Raw genomic sequence first — 19,070 nt, 5'->3', positions numbered from 1 at the left:
AGGGCCAAAGGAAATATCCTCCGATAACAAAGAGAAAGAAGCTTTCTGAGAAACTTCTTTGTGTTTTGTGAAATCATCTCACAGAGTTACAGCTTTCCCGTCAAGAAGCCTTTCGCTAAGACAGTTCTTGTGGAATTGGCAAAGTGATATTTGGAAGCCCATAGAGGGCTATGGTGAAAAAGGAAATATCCTCACATGAAATCTGGAAAGAAGCTTTCTGAGAAACTCCTTAGTGTTCTGTTAATTCATCGCACAGAGTTACATCTGTATTTCTTGGATCTCTTTGCTAGCCTTATTTCTGTGGAATCTGAGAACAGATATTTCGGATCCCTTGGAAGACTCTAGGGCCAAAGGAAATATCCTCCGATAACAAAGAGAAAGAAGCTTTCTGAGAAACTTCTTTGTGTTCTGTGAAATCATCTCACAGAGTTACAGCTTTCCCCTCAAGAAGCCTTTCGCTAAGACAGTTCTTGTGGAATTGGCAAAGTGATATTTGGAAGCCCATAGAGGGCTATGGTGAAAAAGGAAATATCCTCAGATGAAATCTGGAAAGTAGCTTTCTGAGAAACTGCTTAGTGTTCTGTTAATTCATCTCACAGAGTTACATCTGTATTTCGTGGATCTCTTTGCTAGCCTTATTTCTGTGGAATCTGAGAACAGATATTTCGGATCCATTGGAAGACTATAGGGCCAAAGGAAATATCCTGCGATAAAAAAGAGAAAGAAGCTTTCTGAGAAACTTCTTTGTGTTCTGTGAAATCATCTCACAGAGTTACAGCTTTCCCCTCAAGAAGCCTTTCGCTAAGACAGTTCTTGTGGAATTGGCAAAGTGATATTTGGAAGCCCATAGAGGGCTATGGTGAAAAAGGAAATATCCTCAGATGAAATCTGGAAAGAAGCTTTCTGAGAAACTGCTTAGTGTTCTGTTAATTCATCTCACAGAGTTACATCTGTATTTCGTGGATCTCTTTGCTAGCCTTATTTCTGTGGAATCTGAGAACAGATATTTCGGATCCCTTGGAAGACTATAGGGCCAAAGGAAATATCCTCCGATAACAAAGAGAAAGAAGCTTTCTGAGAAACTTCTTTGTGTTCTGTGAAATCATCTCACAGAGTTACAGCTTTCACCTCAAGAAGCCTTTCCCTAAGACAGTTCTTGTGGAATTGGCAAAGTGATATTTGGAAGCCCATAGAGGGCTATGGTGAAAAAGGAAATATCCTCAGATGAAATCTGGAAAGAAGCTTTCTGAGAAACTGCTTAGTGTTCTGTTAATTCATCTCACATAGTTATATCTGTATTTCGTGGATCTCTTTGCTAGCCTTATTTCTGTGGAATCTGAGAACAGATATTTCGGATCCCTTGGAAGACTATAGGGCCAAAGGAAATATCCTCCGATAACAAAGAGAAAGAAGCTTTCTGAGAAACTTCTTTGTGTTTTGTGAAATCATCTCACAGAGTTACAGCTTTCCCGTCAAGAAGCCTTTCGCTAAGACAGTTCTTGTGGAATTGGCAAAGTGATATTTGGAAGCCCATAGAGGGCTATGGTGAAAAAGGAAATATCCTCACATGAAATCTGGAAAGAAACTTTCTGAGAAACTCCTTAGTGTTCTGTTAATTCATCTCACAGAGTTACATCTGTATTTCGTGGATCTCTTTGCTAGCCTTATTTCTGTGGAATCTGAGAAAAGATATTTCCTTTCCCTTTGAAGACTATAGGGCCAAAGGAAATATCCTCCGATAACAAAGAGAAAGAAGCTTTCTGAGAAATTTCTTTGTGTTCTGTGAAATCATCTCACAGAGTTACAGCTTTCCCCTCAAGAAGCCTTTCGCTAAGACAGTTCTTGTGGAATTGGCAAAGTGATATTTGGAAGCCCATAGAGGGCTATGGTGAAAAAGGAAATATCCTCAAATGAAATCTGGAAAGTGGCTTTCTGAGAAACTGCTTTGTGTTCTGTTAATTCATCTCACAGAGTTACATCTGTATTTCGTGGATCTCTTTGCTAGCCTTATTTCTGTGGAATCTGAGAACAGATATTTCGGATCCCTTGGAAGACTATAGGGCCAAAGGAAATATCCTCCGATATCAAAGAGAAAGAAGCTTTCTGAGAAACTTCTTTGTGTTTTGTGAAATCATCTCACAGAGTTACAGCTTTCCCGTCAAGAAGCCTTTCGCTAAGACAGTTCTTGTGGAATTGGCAAAGTGATATTTGGAAGCCCATAGAGGGCTATGGTGAAAAAGGAAATATCCTCACATGAAATCTGGAAAGAAGCTTTCTGAGAAACTCCTTAGTGTTCTGTTAATTCGTCGCACAGAGTTACATCTGTATTTCGTGGATCTCTTTGCTAGCCTTATTTCTGTGGAATCTGAGAACAGATATTTCGGATCCCTTGGAAGACTATAGGGCCAAAGGAAATATCCTCCGATAACAAAGAGAAAGAAGCTTTCTGAGAAATTTCTTTGTGTTCTGTGAAATCATCTCACAGAGTCACAGCTTTCCCCTCAAGAAGCCTTTCGCTAAGACAGTTCTTGTGGAATTGGCAAAGTGATATTTGGAAGCCCATAGAGGGCTATGGTGAAAAAGGAAATATCCTCAGATGAAATCTGGAAAGTAGCTTTCTGAGAAACTGCTTAGTGTTCTGTTAATTCATCTCACAGAGTTACATCTGTATTTCGTGGATCTCTTTGCTAGCCTTATTTCTGTGGAATCTGAGAACAGATATTTCGGATCCATTGGAAGACTATAGGGCCAAAGGAAATATCCTGCGATAACAAAGAGAAAGAAGCTTTCTGAGAAACTTCTTTGTGTTCTGTGAAATCATCTCACAGAGTTACAGCTTTCCCCTCAAGAAGCCTTTCGCTAAGACAGTTCTTGTGGAATTGGAAAAGTGATATTTGGAAGCCCATAGAGAGCTATGGTGAAAAAGGAAATATCCTCAGATGAAATCTGGAAAGAAGCTTTCTGAGAAACTGCTTAGTGTTCTGTTAATTCATCTCACAGAGTTACATCTGTATTTCGTGGATCTCTTTGCTAGCCTTATTTCTGTGGAATCTGAGAACAGATATTTCGGATCCCTTGGAAGACTATAGGGCCAAAGGAAATATCCTCCGATAACAAAGAGAAAGAAGCTTTCTGAGAAACTTCTTTGTGTTCTGTGAAATCATCTCACAGAGTTACAGCTTTCACCTCAAGAAGCCTTTCCCTAAGACAGTTCTTGTGGAATTGGCAAAGTGATATTTGGAAGCCCATAGAGGGCTATGGTGAAAAAGGAAATATCCTCAGATGAAATCTGGAAAGAAGCTTTCTGAGAAACTGCTTAGTGTTCTGTTAATTCATCTCACATAGTTATATCTGTATTTCGTGGATCTCTTTGCTAGCCTTATTTCTGTGGAATCTGAGAACAGATATTTCGGATCCCTTGGAAGACTATAGGGCCAAAGGAAATATCCTCCGATAACAAAGAGAAAGAAGCTTTCTGAGAAACTTCTTTGTGTTTTGTGAAATCATCTCACAGAGTTACAGCTTTTCCGTCAAGAAGCCTTTCGCTAAGACAGTTCTTGTGGAATTGGCAAAGTGATATTTGGAAGCCCATAGAGGGCTATGGTGAAAAAGGAAATATCCTCACATGAAATCTGGAAAGAAACTTTCTGAGAAACTCCTTAGTGTTCTGTTAATTCATCTCACAGAGTTACATCTGTATTTCGTGGATCTCTTTGCTAGCCTTATTTCTGTGGAATCTGAGAAAAGATATTTCCTTTCCCTTTGAAGACTATAGGGCCAAAGGAAATATCCTCCGATAACAAAGAGAAAGAAGCTTTCTGAGAAACTTCTTTGTGTTCTGTGAAATCATCTCACAGAGTTACAGCTTTCCCCTCAAGAAGCCTTTCGCTAAGACAGTTCTTGTGGAATTGGCAAAGTGATATTTGGAAGCCCATAGAGGGCTATGGTGAAAAAGGAAATATCCTCAGATGAAATCTGGAAAGAAGCTTTCTGAGAAACTGCTTAGTGATCTGTTAATTCATCTCACAGAGTTACATCTGTATTTCGTGGATCTCTTTGCTAGCCTTATTTCTGTGGAATCTGAGAACAGATATTTCGGATCCCTTGGAAGACTATAGGGCCAAAGGAAATATCCTCCGATAACAAAGAGAAAGAAGCTTTCTGAGAAACTTCTTTGTGTTCTGTGAAATCATCTCACAGAGTTACAGCTTTCCCCTCAAGAAGCCTTTCCCTAAGACAGTTCTTGTGGAATTGGCAAAGTGATATTTGGAAGCCCATAGAGGGCTATGGTGAAAAAGGAAATATCCTCACATGAAATCTGGAAAGAGGCTTTCTGAGAAACTGCTTTGTGTTCTGTTAATTCATCTCACAGAGTTACATCTGTATTTCGTGTATCTCTTTGCTAGCCTTATTTCTGTGGAATCTGAGAACAGATATTTCGGATCCCTTGGAAGACTATAGGGCCAAAGGAAATATCCTCCGATAACAAAGAGAAAGAAGCTTTCTGAGAAACTTCTTTGTGTTTTGTGAAATCATCTCACAGAGTTACAGCTTTCCCGTCAAGAAGCCTTTCGCTAAGACAGTTCTTGTGGAATTGGCAAAGTGATATTTGGAAGCCCATAGAGGGCTATGGTGAAAAAGGAAATATCCTCACATGAAATCTGGAAAGTAGCCTTCTGAGAAACTCCTTAGTGTTCTGTTAATTCATCGCACAGAGTTACATCTGTATTTCGTGGATCTCTTTGCTAGCCTTATTTCTGTGGAATCTGAGAACAGATATTTCCTTTCCCTTTGAAGACTATAGGGCCAAAGGAAATATCCTCCGATAACAAAGAGAAAGAAACTTTCTGAGTAATTTCTTTGTGTTCTGTGAAATCATCTCACAGAGTTACAGCTTTCCCCTCAAGAAGCCTTTCGCTAAGACAGTTCTTGTGGAATTGGCAAAGTGATATTTGGAAGCCCATAGAGGGCTATGGTGAAAAAGGAAATATCCTCAAATGAAATCTGGAAAGAAGCTTTCTGAGAAACTGCTTAGTGTTCTGTTAATTCATCTCACAGAGTTACGTCTGTATTTCGTGGATCTCTTTGCTAGCCTTATTTCTGTGGAATCTGAGAACAGATATTTCGGATCCCTTGGAAGACTATAGGGCCAAAGGAAATATCCTCCGATAACAAAGAGAAAGAAGCTTTCTGAGAAACTTCTTTGTGTTTTGTGAAATCATCTCACAGAGTTACAGCTTTCCCGTCAAGAAGCCTTTCGCTAAGACAGTTCTTGTGGAATTGGCAAAGTGATATTTGGAAGCCCATAGAGGGCTATGGTGAAAAAGGAAATATCCTCAGATGAAATCTGGAAAGAAGCTTTCTGAGAAACTGCTTAGTGTTCTGTTAATTCATCTCACAGAGTTACATCTGTATTTCGTGGATCTCTTTGCTAGCCTTATTTCTGTGGAATCTGAGAACAGATATTTCCTTTCCCTTTGAAGACTATAGGGCCAAAGGAAATATCCTCCGATAACAAAGAGAAAGAAGCTTTCTGAGAAACTTCTTTGTGTTCTGTGAAATCATCTCACAGAGTTACAGCTTTCCCCTCAAGAAGCCTTTCGCTAAGACAGTTCTTGTGGAATTGGCAAAGTGATATTTGGAAGCCCATAGAGGGCTATGGTGAAACAGGAAATATCCTCAGATGAAATCTGGAAAGAAGCTTTCTGAGAAACTGCTTAGTGTTCTGTTAATTCATCTCACAGAGTTACATCTGTATTTCGTGGATCCCTTTGCTAGCCTTATTTCTGTGGAATCTGAGAACAGATATTTCGGATCCCTTGGAAGACTATAGGGCCAAAGGAAATATCCTCCTATAACAATCAGAAAGAAGCTTTCTGAGAAACTTCTTTGTGTTCTGTGAAATCATCTCACAGAGTTACAGCTTTCCCCTCAAGAAGCCTTTCGCTAAGACAGTTCTTGTGGAATTGGCAAAGTGATATTTGGAAGCCCATAGAGGGCTATGGTGAAAAAGGAAATATCCTCAAATGAAATCTGGAAAGAGGCTTTCTGAGAAACTGCTTTGTGTTCTGTTAATTCATCTCACAGAGTTACATCTGTATTTCGTGGATAACTTTGCTAGCCTTATTTCTGTGGAATCTGAGAACAGATATTTCGGATACCTTGGAAGACTATAGGGCCAAAGGAAATATCCTCCGATAACAAAGAGAAAGAAGCTTTCTGAGAAACTTCTTTGTGTTTTGTGAAATCATCTCACAGAGTTACAGCTTTCCCGTCAAGAAGCCTTTCGCTAAGACAGTTCTTGTGGAATTGGCAAAGTGATATTTGGAAGCCCATAGAGGGCTATGGTGAAAAAGGAAATATCCTCACATGAAATCTGGAAAGAAGCTTTCTGAGAAACTCCTTAGTGTTCTGTTAATTCATCTCACAGACTTACATCTGTATTTCGTGGATCTCTTTGCTAGCCTTATTTCTGTGGAATCTGAGAACAGATATTTCGGATCCCTTGGAAGACTATAGGGCCAAAGGAAATATCCTCCGATAACAAAGAGAAAGAAGCTTTCTGAGAAACTTCTTTGTGTTCTGTGAAATCATCTCACAGAGTTACAGCTTTCCCCTCAAGAAGCCTTTCTCTAAGACAGTTCTTGTGGAATTGGCAAAGTGATATTTGGAAGCCCATGGAGGACTATGGTGAAAAAGGAAATATCCTCCGTTGAAATGTGGAAAGAAGCTTTCTGAGAAACTGCTTAGTGTTCTGTTAATTCATCTCACTGAGTTACATCTGTATTTCGTGGATCTCTTTGCTTGCCTTATTTCTGTGGAATCTGAGAACCGATATTTCGGATCCCTTGGAAGACTATAGGGCCAAATGAAATATCCTCGGATAACAAAGAGAAAGAAGCTTTCTGAGGAAATTCGTTGTGTTCTGTGAAATCATCTCACAGAGTTACAGCATTCCCCTCAAGAAGCCTTTCGCTAAGCCAGTTCTTGTGGAATTGGCAAAGTGATATTTGGAAGCCCATAGAGGGCTATGGTGAAAAAGGAAATATCCTCTCATGAAATCTGGAAAGAAGCTTTCTGAGAAACTGCTTAGTGTTCTGTTAATTCATCTCACAGAGTTACATCTGTATTTCGTGGATCTCTTTGCTAGCCTTATTTCTGTGGAATCTGAGAACAGATATTTCGGATCCCTTGGAAGACTATAGGGTCAAAGGAAATATCCTCCGATAACAAAGAGAAAGAAGCTTTCTGGAAACTTCTTTGTGTTCTGTGAAATCATCTCACAGAGTTACAGCTTTCCCCTCAAGAAGCCTTTCGCTAAGACAGTTCTTGTGGAATTGGCAAAGTGATATTTGGAAGCCCATAGAGGGCTATGGTAAAAAAGGAAATATCCTCAGATGAAATCTGGAAAGAAGCTTTCTGAGAAACTGCTTAGTGTTCTGTTAATTCATCTCACAGAGTTACATCTGTATTTCGTGGATCTCTATGCTAGCCTTATTTCTGTGGAATCTGAGAACAGATATTTCGGATCCCTTGGAAGACTATAGGGCCAAAGGAAATATCCTCCGATAACAAAGAGAAAGAAGCTTTCTGAGAAACTTCTTCGTGTTCTGTGAAATCATCTCACAGAGTTACAGCTTTCCCCTCAAGAAGCCTTTCGCTAAGACAGTTCTTGTGGAATTGGCAAAGTGATATTTGGAAGCCCATAGAGGGCTATAGTGAAAAAGGAAATATCCTCAGATGAAATCTGGAAAGAAGCTTTCTGAGAAACTCCTTAGCGTTCTGTTAATTCATCTCACAGAGTTACATCTGTATTTCGTGGATCTCTTTGCTAGCCTTATTTCTGTGGAATCTAAGAACAGATATTTCGGATCCCTTGGAAGACTATAGGGCCAAAGGAAATATCCTCCGATAACAAAGAGAAAGAAGCTTTCTGAGAAACTTCTTTGTGTTCTGTGAAATCATCTCACAGAGTTACAGCTTTCCCCTCAAGAAGCCTTTCGCTAAGACAGTTCTTGTGGAATTGGCAAAGTGATATTTGGAAGCCCATAGAGGGCTATGGTGAAAAAGGAAATATCCTCAGATGAAATCTGGAAAGAAGCTTTCTGAGAAACTGCTTAGTGTTCTGTTAATTCATCTCACAGAGTTACATCTGTATTTCGTGTATCTCTTTGCTAGCCTTATTTCTGTGGAATCTGAGAACAGATATTTCGGATCCCTTGGAAGACTATAGGGCCAAAGGAAATATCCTCCGATAACAAAGAGAAAGAAGCTTTCTGAGAAACTTCTTTGTGTTCTGTGAAATCATCTCACAGAGTTACAGCTTTCCCCTCAAGAAGCCTTTCTCTAAGACAGTTCTTGTGGAATTGGCAAAGTGATATTTGGAAGCACATGGAGGACTATGGTGAAAAAGGAAATATCCTCCGTTGAAATGTGGAAAGAAGCTTTCTGAGAAACTGCTTAGTGTTCGGTTAATTCATCTCACTGAGTTACATCTGTATTTCGTGGATATCTTTGCTTGCCTTATTTCTGTGGAATCTGAGAACAGATATTTCGGATCCCTTGGAAGACTATAGGGCCAAATGAAATATCCTCGGATAACAAAGAGAAAGAAGCTTTCTGAGGAAATTCTTTGTGTTCTGTGAAATCATCTCACAGAGTTACAGCATTTCCCTCAAGAAGCCTTTCGCTAAGCCAGTTCTTGTGGAATTGGCAAAGTGATATTTGGAAGCCCATAGAGGGCTATGGTGAAAAAGGAAATATCCTCACATGAAATCTGGAAAGAAGCTTTCTGAGAAACTGCTTAGTGTTCTGTTAATTCATCTCACAGAGTTACATCTGTATTTCGTGGATCTCTTTGCTAGCCTTATTTCTGTGGAATCTGAGAACAGATATTTCGGATCCCTTGGAAGACTATAGGGCCAAAGGAAATATCCTCCGATAACAAAGAGAAAGAAGCTTTCTGAGAAACTTCTTTGTGTTCTGTGAAATCATCTCACAGAGTTACAGCTTTCCCCTCAAGAAGCGTTTCCCTAAGACACTTCTTGTGGAATTGGCAAAGTGATATTTGGAAGCCCATAGAGGGCTATGGTGAAAAAGGAAATATCCTCAGAAGAAATCTGGAAAGAAGCTTTCTGAGAAACTGCTTAGTGTTCTGTTAATTCATCTCACATAATTATATCTGTATTTCGTGGATCTCTTTGCTAGCCTTATTTCTGTGGAGTCTGAGAACAGATATTTCGGATCCCTTGGAAGACTATAGGGCCAAAGGAAATATCCTCCGATAACAAACAGAAAGAAGCTTTCTGAGAAACTTCTTTGTGTTCTGTGAAATCATCTCACAGCGCTACAGCTTTCCCCTCAAGAAGCCTTTCGCTAAGACAGTTCTTGTGGAATTGGCAAAGTGATATTTGGAAGCCCATAGAGGGCTATGGTGAAAAAGGAAATATCCTCAGATGAAATCTGGAAAGAAGCTTTCTGAGAAACTGCTTAGTGTTCTGTTAATTCATCTCACAGAGTTACATCTGTATTTCGTGGATCTCTTTGCTAGCCTTATTTCTGTGGAATCTGAGAACAGATATTTCGGATCCCTTGGAAGACTATAGGGCCAAAGGAAATATCCTCCGATAACAAAGAGAAAGAAGCTTTCTGAGAAACTTCTTTGTGTTCTGTGAAATCATCTCACAGAGTTACAGCTTTCCCCTCAAGAAGCCTTTCGCTAAGACAGTTCTTGTGGAATTGGCAAAGTGATATTTGGAAGCCCCTAGAGGGCTATGGTGAAAAAGGAAATATCCTCAGATGAAATCTGGAAAGAAGCTTTCTGAGAAACTGCTTAGTGTTCTGTTAATTCATCTCACAGAGTTACATCTGTATTTCGTGGATCTCTTTGCTAGCCTTATTTCTGTGGAATCTGAGAACAGATATTTCGGATCCCTTGGAAGACTATAGGGCCAAAGGAAATATCCTCCGATAACAAAGAGAAAGAAGCTTTCTGAGAAACTTCTTTGTGTTCTGTGAAATCATTTCACAGAGTTACAGCTTTCACCTCAAGAAGCCTTTCGCTAAGACAGTTCTTGTGGATTTGGCAAAGTGATATTTGGAAGCCCATAGAGGGCTATGGTGAAAAAGGAAATATCCTCAGATGAAATCTGGAAAGAAGCTTTCTGAGAAACTGCTTAGTGTTCTGTTAATTCATCTCACAGAGTTACATCTGTATTTCGTGGATCTCTTTGCTAGCCTTATTTCTGTGGAATCTGAGAACAGATATTTCGGATCCCTTGGAAGAATATAGGGCCAAAGGAAATATCCTGCGATAACAAAGAGAAAGAAGCTTTCTGAGAAACTTCTTTGTGTTCTGTGAAATCATCTCACAGAGTTACAGCTTTCCCCTCAAGAAGCCTTTCGCTAAGACAGTTCTTGTGGAATTGGCAAAGTGATATTTGGAAGCCCATAGAGGGCTATGGTGAAAAAGGAAATATCCTCAGATGAAATCTGGAAAGAAGCTTTCTGAGAAACTGCTTAGTGTTCTGTTAATTCATCTCACTGAGTTACATCTGTATTTCGTGGATGTCTTTGCTTGCCTTATTTCTGTGGAATCTGAGAACAGATATTTCGGATCCCTTGGAAGACTATAGGGCCAAAGGAAATATCCTCCGATAACAAAGAGAAAGAAGCTTTCTGAGAAACTTCTTTGTGTTCTGTGAAATCATCTCACAGAGTTACAGCTTTCCCCTCAAGAAGCCTTTCGCTAAGACAGTTCTTGTGGAATTGGCAAAGTGATATTTGGAAGCCCATAGAGGACTATGGTGAAAAAGGAAATATCCTCCGTTGAAATGTGGAAAGAAGCTTTCTGAGAAACTGCTTAGTGTTCTGTTAATTCATCTCACTGAGTTACATCTGTATTTCGTGGATCTCTTTGCTTGCCTTATTTCTGTGGAATCTGAGAACAGATATTTCGGAACCCTTGGAAGACTATAGGGCCAAAGGAAATATCCTCCGATAACAAAGAGAAAGAAGCTTTCTGAGAAACTTCTTTGTGTTCTGTGAAATCATCTCACAGAGTTACAGCTTTCCCCTCAAGAAGCCTTTCGCTAAGACAGTTCTTGTGGAATTGGCAAAGTGATATTTTGAAGCCCCTAGAGGGCTATGGTGAAAAAGGAAATATCCTCACATGAAATCTGGAAAGAAGCTTTCTGAGAAACTCCTTAGTGTTCTGTTAATTCATCGCACAGAGTTACATCTGTATTTCGTGGATCTCTTTGCTAGCCTTATTTCTGTGGAATCTGAGAACAGATATTTCCTTTCCCTTTTAAGACTATAGGGCCAAAGGAAATATCCTCCGATAACAAAGAGAAAGAAGCTTTCTGAGAAATTTCTTTGTGTTCTGTGAAATCATCTCACAGAGTTACAGCTTTCCCCTCAAGAAGCCTTTCGCTAAGACAGTTCTTGTGGAATTGGCAAAGTGATATTTGGAAGCCCATAGAGGGCTATGGTGAAAAAGGAAATATCCTCAGATGAAATCTGGAAAGAAGCTTTCTGAGAAACTGCTTTGTGTTCTGTTAATTCATCTCACAGAGTTACATCTGTATTTCGTGGATCTCTTTGCTAGCCTTATTTCTGTGGAATCTGAGAACAGATATTTCGGATCCCTTGGAAGACTATAGGGCCAAAGGAAATATCCTCCGATAACAAAGAGAAAGAAGCTTTCTGAGAAACTTCTTTGTGTTCTGTGAAATCATCTCACAGAGTTACAGCTTTCCCCTCAAGAAGCCTTTCCCTAAGACAGTTCTTGTGGAATTGGCAAAGTGATATTTGGAAGCCCATAGAGGGCTATGGTGAAAAAGGAAATATCCTCAAATGAAATCTGGAAAGAAGCTTTCTGAGAAACTGCTTAGTGTTCTGTTAATTCATCTCACAGAGTTACATCTGTATTTCGTGGATCTCTTTGCTAGCCTTATTTCTGTGGAATCTGAGAACAGATATTTCGGATCCCTTGGAAGACTATAGGGCCAAAGGAAATATCCTCCGATAACAAAGAGAAAGAAGCTTTCTGAGAAACTTCTTTGTGTTTTGTGAAATCATCTCACAGAGTTACAGCTTTCCCGTCAAGAAGCCTTTCGCTAAGACAGTTCTTGTGGAATTGGCAAAGTGATATTTGGAAGCCCATAGAGGGCTATGGTGAAAAAGGAAATATCCTCACATGAAATCTGGAAAGAAGCTTTCTGAGAAACTGCTTAGTGTTCTGTTAATTCATCTCACAGAGTTACATCTGTATTTTGTGGATCTCTTTGCTAGCCTTATTTCTGTGGAATCTGAGAACAGATATTCCTTTCCCTTTGAAGACTACAGGACCAAAGGAAATATCCTCCGATAACAAAGAGAAAGAAGCTTTCTGAGAAACTTCTTTGTGTTCTGTGAAATCATCTCACAGAGTTACAGCTTTCCCCTCAAGAAGCCTTTCGCTAAGACAGTTCTTGTGGAATTGGCAAAGTGATATTTGGAAGCCCATAGAGGGCTATGGTGAAAAAGGAAATATCCTCACATGAAATCTGGAAAGAAGCTTTCTGAGAAACTGCTTAGTGTTCTGTTAATTCATCTCACAGAGTTACATCTGTATTTCGTGGATCTCTTTGCTAGCCTTATTTCTGTGGAATCTGAGAACAGATATTTCGGATCCCTTGGAAGACTATAGGGCCAAAGGAAATATCCTCCGATAACAAAGAGAAAGAAGCTTTCTGAGAAACTTCTTTGTGTTCTGTGAAATCATCTCACAGAGTTACAGCTTTCCCCTCAAGAAGCCTTTCCCTAAGACAGTTCTTGTGGAATTGGCAAAGTGATATTTGGAAGCCCATAGAGGGCTATGGTGAAAAAGGAAATATCCTCAGATGAAATCTGGAAGGAAGCTTTCTGAGAAACTGCTTAGTGTTCTGTTAATTCATCTCACATAGTTATATCTGTATTTCGTGGATCTCTTTGCTAGCCTTATTTCTGTGGAATCTGAGAACAGATATTTCGGATCCCTTGGAAGACTATAGGGCCAAAGGAAATATCCTCCTATAACAAACAGAAAGAAGCTTTCTGAGAAACTTCTTTGTGTTCTGTGAAATCATCTCACAGAGTTACAGCTTTCCCCTCAAGAAGCCTTTCGCTAAGACAGTTCTTGTGGAATTGGCAAAGTGATATTTGGAAGCCCATAGAGGGCTATGGTGAAAAAGGAAATATCCTCAAATGAAATCTGGAAAGAGGCTTTCTGAGAAACTGCTTTGTGTTCTGTTAATTCATCTCACAGAGTTACATCTGTATTTCGTGGATCTCTTTGCTAGCCTTATTTCTGTGGAATCTGAGAACAGATATTTCGGATCCCTTGGAAGACTATAGGGCCAAAGGAAATATCCTCCGATAACAAAGAGAAAGAAGCTTTCTGAGAAACTTCTTTGTGTTCTGTGAAATCATCTCACAGAGTTACAGCTTTCCCGTCAAGAAGCCTTTCGCTAAGACAGTTCTTGTGGAATTGGCAAAGTGATATTTGGAAGCCCATAGAGGGCTATGGTGAAAAAGGAAATATCCTCACATGAAATCTGGAAAGAAGCTTTCTGAGAAACTCCTTAGTGTTCTGTTAATTCATCGCACAGAGTTACATCTGTATTTCGTGGATCTCTTTGCTAGCCTTATTTCTGTGGAATCTGAGAACAGATATTTCGGATCCCTTGGAAGACTATAGGGCCAAAGGAAATATCCTCCGATAACAAAGAGAAAGAAGCTTTCTGAGAAACTTCTTTGTGTTCTGTGAAATCATCTCACAGAGTTACAGCTTTCCCCTCAAGAAGCCTTTCGCTAAGACAGTTCTTGTGGAATTGGCAAAGTGATATTTGGAAGCCCATAGAGGGCTATGGTGAAAAAGGAAATATCCTCAGATGAAATCTGGAAAGAAGCTTTCTGAGAAACTGCTTAGTGTTCTGTTAATTCATCTCACAGAGTTACATCTGTATTTCGTGGATCTCTTTGCTAGCCTTATTTCTGTGGAATCTGAGAACAGATATTTCGGATCCCTTGGAAGACTATAGGGCCAAAGGAAATATCCTCCGATAACAAAGAGAAAGAAGCTTTCTGAGAAACTTCTTTGTGTTCTGTGAAATCATCTCACAGAGTTACAGCTTTCCCCTCAAGAAGCCTTTCCCTAAGACAGTTCTTGTGGAATTGGCAAAGTGATATTTGGAAGCCCATAGAGGGCTATGGTGAAAAAGGAAATATCCTCACATGAAATCTGGAAAGAGGCTTTCTGAGAAACTGCTTTGTGTTCTGTTAATTCATCTCACAGAGTTACATCTGTATTTCGTGTATCTCTTTGCTAGCCTTATTTCTGTGGAATCTGAGAACAGATATTTCGGATCCCTTGGAAGACTATAGGGCCAAAGGAAATATCCTCCGATAACAAAGAGAAAGAAGCTTTCTGAGAAACTTCTTTGTGTTTTGTGAAATCATCTCACAGAGTTACAGCTTTCCCGTCAAGAAGCCTTTCGCTAAGACAGTTCTTGTGGAATTGGCAAAGTGATATTTGGAAGCCCATAGAGGGCTATGGTGAAAAAGGAAATATCCTCACATGAAATCTGGAAAGTAGCCTTCTGAGAAACTCCTTAGTGTTCTGTTAATTCATCGCACAGAGTTACATCTGTATTTCGTGGATCTCTTTGCTAGCCTTATTTCTGTGGAATCTGAGAACAGATATTTCCTTTCCCTTTGAAGACTATAGGGCCAAAGGAAATATCCTCCGATAACAAAGAGAAAGAAACTTTCTGAGTAATTTCTTTGTGTTCTGTGAAATCATCTCACAGAGTTACAGCTTTCCCCTCAAGAAGCCTTTCGCTAAGACAGTTCTTGTGGAATTGGCAAAGTGATATTTGGAAGCCCATAGAGGGCTATGGTGAAAAAGGAAATATCCTCAAATGAAATCTGGAAAGAAGCTTTCTGAGAAACTGCTTAGTGTTCTGTTAATTCATCTCACAGAGTTACATCTGTATTTCGTGGATCTCTTTGCTAGCCTTATTTCTGTGGAATCTGAGAACAGATATTTCGGATCCCTTGGAAGACTATAGGGCCAAAGGAAATATCCTCCGATAACAAAGAGAAAGAAGCTTTCTGAGAAACTTCTTTGTGTTTTGTGAAATCATCTCACAGAGTTACAGCTTTCCCCTCAAGAAGCCTTTCGCTAAGACAGTTCTTGTGGAATTGGCAAAGTGATATTTGGAAGCCCCTAGAGGGCTATGGTGAAAAAGGAAATATCCTCAGATGAAATCTGGAAAGAAGCTTTCTGAGAAACTGCTTAGTGTTCTGTTAATTCATCTCACAGAGTTACATCTGTATTTCGTGGATCTCTTTGCTAGCCTTATTTCTGTGGAATCTGAGAACAGATATTTCCTTTCCCTTTGAAGACTATAGGGCCAAAGGAAATATCCTCCGATAACAAAGACAAAGAAGCTTTCTGAGAAACTTCTTTGTGTTCTGTGAAATCATCTCACAGAGTTACAGCTTTCCCCTCAAGAAGCCTTTCGCTAAGACAGTTCTTGTGGAATTGGCAAAGTGATATTTGGAAGCCCATAGAGGGCTATGGTGAAACAGGAAATATCCTCAGATGAAATCTGGAAAGAAGCTTTCTGAGAAACTGCTTAGTGTTCTGTTAATTCATCTCACAGAGTTACATCTGTATTTCGTGGATCTCTTTGCTAGCCTTATTTCTGTGGAATCTGAGAACAGATATTTCGGATCCCTTGGAAGACTATAGGGCCAAAGTAAATATCCTCCGATAACAAAGAGAAAGAAGCTTTCTGAGAAACTTCTTTGTGTTCTGTGAAATCATCTCACAGAGTTACAGCTTTCCCCTCAAGAAGCCTTTCGCTAAGACAGTTCTTGTGGAATTGGCAAAGTGATATTTGGAAGCCCATAGAGGGCTATGGTGAAAAAGGAAATATCCTCAGATGAAATCTGGAAAGAAGCTTTCTGAGAAACTGCTTAGTGTTCTGTTAATTCATCTCACATAGTTATATCTGTATTTCGTGGATCTCTTTACTAGCCTTATTTCTGTGGAATCTGAGAACAGATATTTCGGATCCCTTGGAAGACTATAGGGCCAAAGGAAATATCCTCCTATAACAATCAGAAAGAAGCTTTCTGAGAAACTTCTTTGTGTTCTGTGAAATCATCTCACAGAGTTACAGCTTTCCCCTCAAGAAGCCTTTCGCTAAGACAGTTCTTGTGGAATTGGCAAAGTGATATTTGGAAGCCCATAGAGGGCTATGGTGAAAAAGGAAATATCCTCAAATGAAATCTGGAAAGAGGCTTTCTGAGAAACTGCTTTGTGTTCTGTTAATTCATCTCACAGAGTTACATCTGTATTTCGTGGATAACTTTGCTAGCCTTATTTCTGTGGAATCTGAGAACAGATATTTCGGATACCTTGGAAGACTATAGGGCCAAAGGAAATATCCTCCGATAACAAAGAGAAAGAAGCTTTCTGAGAAACTTCTTTGTGTTTTGTGAAATCATCTCACAGAGTTACAGCTTTCCCGTCAAGAAGCCTTTCGCTAAGACAGTTCTTGTGGAATTGGCAAAGTGATATTTGGAAGCCCATAGAGGGCTATGGTGAAAAAGGAAATATCCTCACATGAAATCTGGAAAGAAGCTTTCTGAGAAACTCCTTAGTGTTCTGTTAATTCATCGCACAGAGTTACATCTGTATTTCGTGGATCTCTTTGCTAGCCTTATTTCTGTGGAATCTGAGAACAGATATTTCCTTTCCCTTTGAAGACTATAGGGCCAAAGGAAATATCCTCCGATAACAAAGAGAAAGAAGCTTTCTGAGAAATTTCTTTGTGTTCTGTGAAATCATCTCACAGAGTTACAGCTTTCCCCTCAAGAAGCCTTTCGCTAAGACAGTTCTTGTGGAATTGGCAAAGTGATATTTGGAAGCCCATAGAGGGCTATGGTGAAAAAGGAAATATCCTCAGATGAAATCTGGAAAGAAGCTTTCTGAGAAACTGCTTAGTGTTCTGTTAATTCATCTCACAGAGTTACATCTGTATTTCGTGGATCTCTTTGCTAGCCTTATTTCTGTGGAATCTGAGAACAGATATTTCGGATCCCTTGGAAGACTATAGGGCCAAAGGAAATATCCTCCGATAACAAAGAGAAAGAAGCTTTCTGAGAAACTTCTTCGTGTTCTGTGAAATCATCTCACAGAGTTACAGCTTTCCCCTCAAGAAGCCTTTCGCTAAGACAGTTCTTGTGGAATTGGCAAAGTGATATTTGGAAGCCCATAGAGGGCTATAGTGAAAAAGGAAATATCCTCAGATGAAATCTGGAAAGAAGCTTTCTGAGAAACTCCTTAGTGTTCTGTTAATTCATCTCACAGAGTTACATCTGTATTTCGTGGATCTCTTTGCTAGCCTTATTTCTGTGGAATCTAAGAACAGATATTTCGGATCCCTTGGAAGACTATAGGGCCAAAGGAAATATCCTCCGATAACAAAGAGAAAGAAGCTTTCTGAGAAACTTCTTTGTGTTCTGTGAAATCATCTCACAGAGTTACAGCTTTCCCCTCAAGAAGCCTTTCGCTAAGACAGTTCTTGTGGAATTGGCAAAGTGATATTTGGAAGCCCATAGAGGGCTATGGTGAAAAAGGAAATATCCTCAGATGAAATCTGGAAAGAAGCTTTCTGAGAAACTGCTTAGTGTTCTGTTAATTCATCTCACAGAGTTACATCTGTATTTCGTGTATCTCTTTGCTAGCCTTATTTCTGTGGAATCTGAGAACAGATATTTCGGATCCCTTGGAAGACTATAGGGCCAAAGGAAATATCCTCCGATAACAAAGAGAAAGAAGCTTTCTGAGAAACTTCTTTGTGTTCTGTGAAATCATCTCACAGAGTTACAGCTTTCCCCTCAAGAAGCCTTTCGCTAAGACAGTTCTTGTGGAATTGGCAAAGTGATATTTGGAAGCCCATAGAGGGCTATGGTGAAAAAGGAAATATCCTCAGATGAAATCTGGAAAGAAGCTTTCTGAGAAACTGCTTAGTGTTCTGTTAATTCATCTCACATAGTTATATCTGTATTTCGTGGATCTCTTTACTAGCCTTATTTCTGTGGAATCTGAGAACAGATATTTCGGATCCCTTGGAAGACTATAGGGCCAAAGGAAATATCCTCCTATAACAATCAGAAAGAAGCTTTCTGAGAAACTTCTTTGTGTTCTGTGAAATCATCTCACAGAGTTACAGCTTTCCCCTCAAGAAGCCTTTCGCTAAGACAGTTCTTGTGGAATTGGCAAAGTGATATTTGGAAGCCCATAGAGGGCTATGGTGAAAAAGGAAATATCCTCAAATGAAATCTGGAAAGAGGCTTTCTGAGAAACTGCTTTGTGTTCTGTTAATTCATCTCACAGAGTTACATCTGTATTTCGTGGATAACTTTGCTAGCCTTATTTCTGTGGAATCTGAGAACAGATATTTCGGATACCTTGGAAGACTATAGGGCCAAAGGAAATATCCTCCGATAACAAAGAGAAAGAAGCTTTCTGAGAAACTTCTTTGTGTTTTGTGAAATCATCTCACAGAGTTACAGCTTTCCCGTCAAGAAGCCTTTCGCTAAGACAGTTCTTGTGGAATTGGCAAAGTGATATTTGGAAGCCCATAGAGGGCTATGGTGAAAAAGGAAATATCCTCACATGAAATCTGGAAAGAAGCTTTCTGAGAAACTCCTTAGTGTTCTGTTAATTCATCGCACAGAGTTACATCTGTATTTCGTGGATCTCTTTGCTAGCCTTATTTCTGTGGAATCTGAGAACAGATATTTCCTTTCCCTTTGAAGACTATAGGGCCAAAGGAAATATCCTCCGATAACAAAGAGAAAGAAGCTTTCTGAGAAATTTCTTTGTGTTCTGTGAAATCATCTCACAGAGTTACAGCTTTCCCCTCAAGAAGCCTTTCGCTAAGACAGTTCTTGTGGAATTGGCAAAGTGATATTTGGAAGCCCATAGAGGGCTATGGTGAAAAAGGAAATATCCTCAGATGAAATCTGGA

This window comes from Macaca nemestrina, chromosome 13 (genome assembly GCF_043159975.1).
Source record: "Macaca nemestrina isolate mMacNem1 chromosome 13, mMacNem.hap1, whole genome shotgun sequence".
NCBI lineage: Eukaryota > Metazoa > Chordata > Mammalia > Primates > Cercopithecidae > Macaca > Macaca nemestrina.
Note: the sequence above shows the minus strand (reverse complement) of the source record.